The sequence below is a fragment of the Moschus berezovskii genome, chromosome 13 (assembly GCF_049115385.1).
Source record: "Moschus berezovskii isolate FMDL1 chromosome 13, NW_MosBer_1.0, whole genome shotgun sequence".
NCBI lineage: Eukaryota > Metazoa > Chordata > Mammalia > Artiodactyla > Moschidae > Moschus > Moschus berezovskii.
Genome location: NC_142472.1, coordinates 72,846,332 through 72,854,378, shown reverse-complemented (window position 1 = coordinate 72,854,378; position 8,047 = coordinate 72,846,332). Strand labels below are relative to the sequence as shown.

Below are 8,047 nucleotides of genomic sequence, written 5' to 3'. Positions count from 1 at the left end.
ATCTATGACCTTACGTGGCAGTGTCGGGACTGAAATCCAGGAATACCTCCCTCCAAGGATCTATGTGTCTGCCCCTGTTATGCCCTGTTATGACATTTGATATTATGAAACAGAATGTTTACCAAGGGGAAAAATGACTCCTTCATGCAGTGCCTGTGTTCTGTGTACTGTTAACCTCATCTGAATAGGATTTTTTTTTTAGTCCAAAACCTAACACTCGCCCCCTCCTGCAAAGCCACCTCTACCTGGCCCATGCCTTCTTGGGAAAAGCTCTTTAGTGTGGCTGGCAGGCCTTCAGAACTGAGTGTTTCTGTTTAAAAAAAAAAAAAAAAATTCTGAGTAAGGAATTCAGTCTCACTTTGGACACTCAGCTCTTTGGCTTGAACAGAGAGAAGGAAGTCCAAGTCTTTTTGAAATCTTGAGAGGGAGGTTTCTGCAGTGAAGCCTATGCAGCTATTTAACAAGGCACATCTTTTACTGAGGCAGAGGATGGGATCTCTGTCCCTCGGTGGAAGCTGTCCACTTCACTGAGAACACTATCTCCCCTCCCTCTGCTGGCTCGTCCTGTGAGGCAGTCAGGATGGCCCACGTGAGAAGCTGCCCCTCCAGGCCCCTGTGACTTCTTCCCTACTGAACTGTGAGTTACTCAAGGTAAGGGACGGGTCATGTTCCTCTAAGAATCCCGAGAGTTTTAAACCCTTAATGACTGTTTACATGAGTAACTACATGAATGAAGGTGGCTAGTCCAAAGCTTTGTGGGGAGTGTACCAGCAGGAGTCAGATGCAAATTACCAAGCAGGCCAGATACCTCACACCCAGATTCCAGAAAGGTCTCCCCTTTCTTCTTCCTCAGAGTGTTATTCTTTCCCAGCCACTCCCAAGTGAGAGGACATAAAGGAGCTGAACTTGCAATTTGTATTCATGCTTCACTCTTTATCTTTATGTGTGTGTGTGAAACATGACAGGCCCATGCTTGTGAAGTGAGTGAAAGTCTCTCAGTCGTGTCTGACTCTTTGCGACCCCATGGACTATGCAATCCACGGAATTCTCCAGGCCAGAATACTGGAGTGAGTAGCCTTTCTCTTCTCCAGAGGATCTTCCCAACCCAGGAATCGAACCCAGGTCTCCCACATTGAAGGTGGATTCTTCAACCAACTGAGCCACAAGGGAAGTCCAGATATGTTCAATTAACTCCAGGTATAGCATCCACTGACACGTTTTATTTCTCAAATATTTAGTCCTTCTCTTCCCAGCTGGAAGGATCAGGAATGCAGTTTCAGAATCCTACTTGATTATGTTTACTGCAGGCCATTATGGAAAAGGGGCTGCCTGCCGGCTGTGCCCTTTCTGAGTTTGTGCCAAGTATCTCCCGAGAGCCATCCCCGGGGGCTTAGACAGAGGCCGGAGCTGCTGCCACCACAAGGGTGGGTTATCTGCCTACTTGGCTTCTCTCCTTTATGAGTCTTCACCCACGGCTGCAGAGCTGCCTCAGGGCAGGGCAGCGCCTCCTACACCGAGTTCCAGGTACCTGTGTGGTGCTTTGACCCTGCTCTTCCTTCTTCCACGGTCGCGCTCCCTGTGTACTCCTTACTGAGGACCCACTGAAGCGCATGGGAAATAATCTCGAGGGAGGCTGGTGACCAGACAGACTGATCTTGCAATTATAAAAATTACTTTTTCTCTCTGTCTCTACTTTTTCCCCCTTCTCATCTATCAGATGAAGCTAAACATCCCAACGTTGCATGCTGTCATCATCATTAAAGCTGTAGTTCTCAACACTGGCTGCACATTAGGATTCTCTGTGTGTGAGAATCCAACTGTGTCCAACTCTTTGCGACCCCATGGACAGTAGCCCACCAGACTCCTCTGTCCATGGAATTTTTCAGGCAGGAATACTGGAGTGTGTTGCCGTTTCCTCCTCTAGGGGGTCCCAAGCCAGGGATCAAACCCACGTCTCCTTCATCTCCTGCACTGGCTGGTGGATTCTTTACTAATGAGCCACCTGGGAAGCCCAGGATTCTCTGGGGAGCCTTAAAATGCCAATGCCTGGGCTTCTCACGAATCAATGAAGTCAGAACCTTTGGCGGGCGGGCCCAGGTATCAGTATTTTAAAGTTCCCCAGGTAGTTCACATGAGTACCCAGGTTGTTATCACTAGACTGAATGACATAGCACCTTCTAAACAATAATAAATGATACCAATAGTATTAATACTATTATTACTCTTTCATTATTCCTGCCCATAATCTTACTTCTGCCAAGAAAAGAAGTCTGGTTATATTGAAATTGTAAATAACAAAAACACTTACAAGTGATTATCACTGGCCTCTAAGCTGCTCTGTGAGACAATGAAAGTGACCTGAAACAGCCAGTCAGCTGTGAAGACCCCATTCTTTAAAATATGTGCACGCATTCCCACACATCCCATGGCGTGACTTCTCACCCAGCAGGCTTCATCCAGCCTGGGTCTGTGCCAATGGAAACACTTCCAGTTGAAGAGCCCAGTGCCCTCGTTTCCAGGTGCAATGGCAGGCAGCTGTCTACTTTTACATCCCAAGTTACCTTTGCTCTGCAGTAAACAGATGAGTCACAGTTGGTCCCAGCAGGTCAACTAACAAGCAGCTCTGGGCCATCCTGTCTGGTGGCTTAGGCTATTGAGACAATGCCCTTGGTGCCTATGAGGGAGTCATAAAGTTGGGTTTGACACTCTTTAAATTTATCTTTATTTGCTGATTGTTTGGCTAGAGGGACTGGTGTTGAGTTATTCGTGGCATCTATGGGCCCTGGATGATAAGCATAATTAGGGTGAAAGGCAGGCAAGCAGCCCTTCATTAACTGAAGCAATGGGTCAAGTAGATTAGTGCAGACAATTGACATGTGTAGACAGACCCTAGTTCCACTTTGGATATAAGTTTACTGTCTTTCTCCAGACTAAATATGTTCTGGGTGTTCCTGGCAGAAGAGCAGCCTGAAGGTTAAGGTTTCTACCTGTTCCATCCCTACCTGACTGGCAGGGTGAGGTTAGCTTGGGTTTCAGGTCTACTGTTTAAATTTTTCTCAAAGCCACCCATTTCTTTGCCTTCATTCAAGTTGGGACCAGAATCATCAAGAGATGATGCATTAATACCTCTTAGCAGGACCCCACAACTCCCTCTTGCCTCACAGAGCAGTCAGAATGATGCTTCCTAATTTCGGATGGGAACATCTCCCTTCCCTACCTGAAACCCTCCAGCAAATCCCCCATCATTCTCAGGATAAAGCCTCACCCTTTGACATGGCCTCCAAGCTGACATCAGAATCTGGCCACCATCCCACCTTTCCATCTTTTCCCGCTACCAGCTCTTTTCCTTCCAGATCTTGGAACCACAATCTTTCACCTGTCTGGAGCACTTTCTCAAGTGCAGCTGAGGCCTAGAATCCTTCACTTCTCATTTCCTTAAGGAAGTCTTTCCTTCCTCCTCCTGTGAGTTCCTGACACAAAATTCCCTCACTCTGAGTTTCTGATCCTAACACTTCTCAGGTTTTGTTGTTACCACTTGTTTAACCAGAATTTAAGTTCAGTTAAGGAGGGACCCTATCCACACTCCTGTCTGTGCCTCTTCCCTCTCTATTCTTAACATCAAGTGGGTGTTTGCATTTCAAATGAACCCTGTAAAGACTTGCCAGACGCAGATCTTTGTAATCCCTTAACAGGTTCACCGGAAAAGGTCAAAGCAGTGGAGAAGCCAAAGGAGCGGAATATAATTTGAGAAGAAGCAACACATGTTATTATTCTACATAGCAATCAAAGAGCCAATAGCTACCTGCGTTGTGTGACATGTCTACAATATGTAAGGTACAATGTTCAGTTCAGTTCAGTCGCTCAGTCGTGTCCGACTCTTTGCGACCCCATGAATCACAGCACGCCAGGCCTCCCTGTCCATCACCAACTCCCGGAGTTCACTCAAACTCATGTCCATCGAGTCAGTGATGCCATCCAGCCATCTCATTTTCTGTCGTCCCCGTCTCCTCCCACCCCCAATCCTTCCTAGCATCAATGTTAGATTTTTTAAAAACAGCTTTGTTGAAATATAATTAATAAAAAGAAAATAAAATCATTACGATATCTGTATCACCTCATTCCAGTTAGAATAGCTATTACATGGAAAAAAAAAGAAGACAAGTGTTTTCAAGGATGTGGAGAAATTGAGACCCTTGTACACTTTTGGTGGGAGTATAAAATAGTGCAGCCACTACTGAAAACAGAGCAGAGATTCCTCAGAAAAGTATAAGTAGAACCACTATATGATCCAGGGATCCCGCTTCTGGATATGGATTCAAAATAAGGTACTTTATAAAATATTCATTTAACTGGTCACTATAATTGTCTTCAAAGAATTATTTGCCAGACTTTCACAGGGTGAGACCATCGTTAATTACTAAGAAGAATGGGCATAATAGCTGACAATTATTTAGTACACACAGTGTGTCAGGCACAACTACACTATGGGTAAGGTGCTATTATTACTCCCACTTTGTGGATGAGGAAACTGAGAAGCACAGAGAACGAAGCCATTTGCCCAGGGCCATAGAGCTGGTACCCTGAGTCCACATGTGAAATCAGACACTGCTATTCCAGGGCAGGCACCTGTTACACTGTCTGCCTGGGGAACTGCCTGTGCGCTGCCTCCAAGAACTTGAGGGTCTCCACGTTGGCAAGAAGATATCACAGGTTGAGGATGTAATATAGATGTTCCATCCTCCTTCCAAGAGGTAGAGTGAGGGCTAACTTCAGAACATGAGGGTGAGGCTTCATTTCTCAGCTCCATGAATTATTTCTGAGGAGTTTATTGTATTATCAGTGGCTAAGGAAGTGAGGACATGAGGAAACACAAAGGTGTTTCATTAAAAATGGTGTAATCTTTAACTTTATTTAAAGGACCTGGAACTCTGTGGCTTCCCACCCATTTTGTGACCCAGAATTGTGCTGATCTGAAAGTACTGTGTGACTTTGGGGAAGTGGTTATCAATCGACACAGCCGCAAGGGCTCTTGGCAGGAGCCAAGGAGGCCCATGGGTCTGGCTGTTTCCACGCCAGCCTCCTGGTCTGGAGAATTTGCACAATGTTTGCCTTCTCCAATTGAAGTCAAGAGCACAATGGGAACATTATTAGAGGCCTTTCCTCTTTAATTAAATTTCCTGCAAGGGGCATCTCCTAGTTTTTTCTAGTTTTGCTGGCACCACTTTTATGCTTGGTGCAGATTCACTGCCACTGAGCAGGGTTATTTGCCTACTAATTATTAAAGGAATGCAGATGTTCTGAGGGCTCAGCTGCCAACAATCTTGTGATTATTACTATTTGTTGGTCAGGTGTCCTCTTCCCCATGTTTTGTAGGCCTGGTTACTGGGGTCATATTGACTTCCGCTAATAAAATCACTTGCTGTGTTGCTAAGTTTGGTGACAATTTCTGTCGGGATTAACTCTTTCCAATTTCTTAAACCTGAGAAGTAGACTATTCTACTACAAGGAGCTCAAAAATGTTAGATATACCCTCCTTTTGATAACAGCACATTTTTTATGAAGAGTTAGATACTTTATAGGCATTCTCATTTAAATTTTACAACATCCTGATGTGTACTTACTGTAACTGTCCACTGTATAGATGAGAATACTGAACATGCAGTGTTTGCTTGTTTGTTTTTAAGTGACCTATCAAATGTCACACAATCAGGAAGTAGCAAAACTGGTATCTAAACTCATGCAAGTGATTTTAAGAGCCTATAGGTCTAACCACTGTGCTGTACTACTATCTTACTTCCCTGTGCTATTTTTGAGTGATTTTACCCATTAGAGTTGTAGCCATGAATACTTGTTTGTTTCTTCATCAAAAATATGGTCCAGAGTAACGTCTTTTCCAGCATTATTCAATTTCTGTTACACACATTCTCTTCCAACCCCCAGCACACACACAACTATGCCCACATATACCCCTCCAAATTCAGGCAAATAAACGCTGATGCATTTTTCATTTCACAAAATCAAATTTTTCTCTTTCCCAACCATATCTTTCCCATACCTTACCAATTCTTCCATGGTGATCTAAAACCTATTCCTTGTAAGCCTTTTTGGAAGCTAGGGTGCCCCTTTTGAAAAGGGAGAAGTTTCCCTGAAAAAAATATGAAATTTCAGAGAAAGTATACACAGGGTCTAGAGACATGATCACATGGTGCTCGTCTCTTCATACAGTTTTAAATAATATCTGAAACCTTAGGATTGATTTTATTTCACCTTGGAAACTAACCACATGACAAACTGGGTTGGATAAACATATTCTCAGCATCTCTTGAAGCAGAAGAGGTGCAAATTTTCTCCTGTGACACTAACCAGACAGTTGCAGGCAATACAACAAGCACGAGACCTGAGCCAAGCCTCAGACTTGCTCCGCATAGTCCTGTGACCTAAGCACATCACAGCCAGTTGGAGTCTTGGTTTTTATTTCTTCAATATGGTCTGACAATACTTGCTCTCCTACCAGACTCTTCAAAGGGTTCAATGAAATAACATGGGAAAGCTGCCTAGCATGGTGGCTGCTGCTGCTGCGTCACCTCAGTCGTGTCCGACTCTGTGCGACCCCATAGACAGAAGTCCACCAGGGTCCCCCGTTCCCGGGATTCTCCAGGCAAGAACACTGGAGTGGGTTGCCATTTCCTTCTCCAATGTGTGAAAGTGAAAAGTGAAAGTGAAGTCGCTCAGTCGTGTCTGACCCTTAGTGACCCCACGGACTGCAGCCTACCAGGCTCCTCCATCCATGGGATTTTCTAGGTAAGAGTACTGGAGTAGCTCGCCATTGCCTTCTCCAAGCATGGTGGCTAGCACACAATAGGCCCTCATGAAAAGTGAAATCTTAACCTAGTGTTAGTGAGTCTCCTTAATAGTCTAAGAAGTGTCTAAATATTCTCCCTGTAAGATAATTTGTTAAAATGAGCACATTTCTGGGTCTCAGATACCCAAATTTCCAGAGGTATGCCAGAAGTGAAGTTTTGGTCACATCACAATGAGACAGCAAAGAACAAGATGGAAAAATAAGGGATTTGAAGGCTGTCAGTGAAACAAAGAGGTAGTTGCTAAGAAACACTAGTTTTTTGAAAGTTAATTTAGTTATCCATTTTTACCCTTGGACTACTTAAGGTTAGAAGGAGTGAGGATAGATAAAGGCTAATGATCATTTGATGACAGGACAAAAAATATAAATCATAATCACTATTACAGAATAAGATCTATTTTCCCCACTTCAGGACAGTGACTACTATGTGGACAGAACCCAGAGAAAACACTTAAACAGCATTGTTTGCTGAACAGAATTCCTGTAACTAAATCAAAAACATCATCATCACAGGCCATCTACCAGGGCAGAGAAACAGTTTTGTTATTACAGGCTCATCTTTCTAAAGCTGATTTTGTGAAAGGATTTTGTGAGTGATCATATTTATTTTTTACTGAGGAATCAACTTTACAGCATGTGTGAGACTCAGACTCAATACCTCCGTGATCAGTGTCTTTTTCCCCTGAGAAACAGGAACCTCTCCTCTGTGTCGTGCCATTGGAATGAAATAACATTTTACTTTTCTCCAAGCTGGGTATTATTTTGAGGGGCAGACCCCATTCCATCATGTTTGTTCTTCCAACTCTTTGCCTCCTTCCTCTCCACGCAACCACGGAAGCTCCTGCAGAAACCAACAGAACCCTTGTCCCCGGTATTCTGGACTTTCAAACAGGTTATTTTTGTTGTTCAGTTCAGTCGCTCAGTTGTGTCCGACTCTTTGCAACCCCATGAATCACAGCACGCCAGGCCTCACTGTCCATCACCAACTCCCGGAGTACACTCAAACTCATGTCCATCGAGTCAGTGATGCCATCCAGCCATCTCATTCTCTGTCGTCCCCTTCTCCTCCCGCCCCCAATCCTTCCCAGCATCAGAGTCTTTTCCAGTGAGTCAACTCGTCGCATGAGGTGGCCAAAGTATTGCAGTTTCAGCTTTAGCATCAGTCCTTCCAATGAACACCCAGGA

General features: G+C 44.3%; 1 long non-coding RNA gene across 2 annotated transcripts; it reads left to right on the top strand.

Moving 5' to 3' along the window:
* The first annotated feature begins 439 nt into the window (after positions 1-439).
* LOC129556594 (uncharacterized) lies at positions 440-4,049 on the top strand. 2 transcript variants are annotated; one of them, XR_008686033.2, is made up of 4 exons: positions 440-651; positions 1,092-1,197; positions 1,308-1,424; positions 3,693-4,049. It is a non-coding gene; the product is annotated as an uncharacterized LOC129556594 (long non-coding RNA). The 2 variants fall into 2 exon arrangements; XR_008686032.2 differs by having other exon boundaries at positions 1,308-1,524.
* The last annotated feature ends 3,998 nt before the right edge of the window (positions 4,050-8,047 follow it).